The sequence below is a fragment of the Penaeus monodon genome, chromosome 21 (assembly GCF_015228065.2).
Source record: "Penaeus monodon isolate SGIC_2016 chromosome 21, NSTDA_Pmon_1, whole genome shotgun sequence".
Taxonomy (NCBI): Eukaryota; Metazoa; Arthropoda; class Malacostraca; order Decapoda; family Penaeidae; genus Penaeus; species Penaeus monodon.
In genome coordinates, this window is record NC_051406.1 from 19,306,925 (window position 1) to 19,307,253 (window position 329).

The window sequence follows — 329 nt, forward strand, 5'->3', positions numbered from 1 at the left end:
GAGGTTACATTCCGTGGCTACTACAGGATATTTCTGATGAGGGGTCGTGTGGAACAAACAGATGAATGAGGATTTTTTCTTGGAAAAAGTAGGTAGATAAGTTTCAGTTTCAACTATGGTGCTATTATGGTGCCTACAAATCAAAATATATGACTGGGATAATATAAAACCATCCTTTAATTTCACAAAACGTACAAAGGGCAAACAGTTTACCCCGTCAAGGAAGCTTATGTGTTCTTGGTCTGCGACAGCGATCTCCTGCTGGCTGGCTGCTCTTCTCATGACGCACACTGTGTAACGCAGACATTACGTCACAAAGGGGCCGCCAC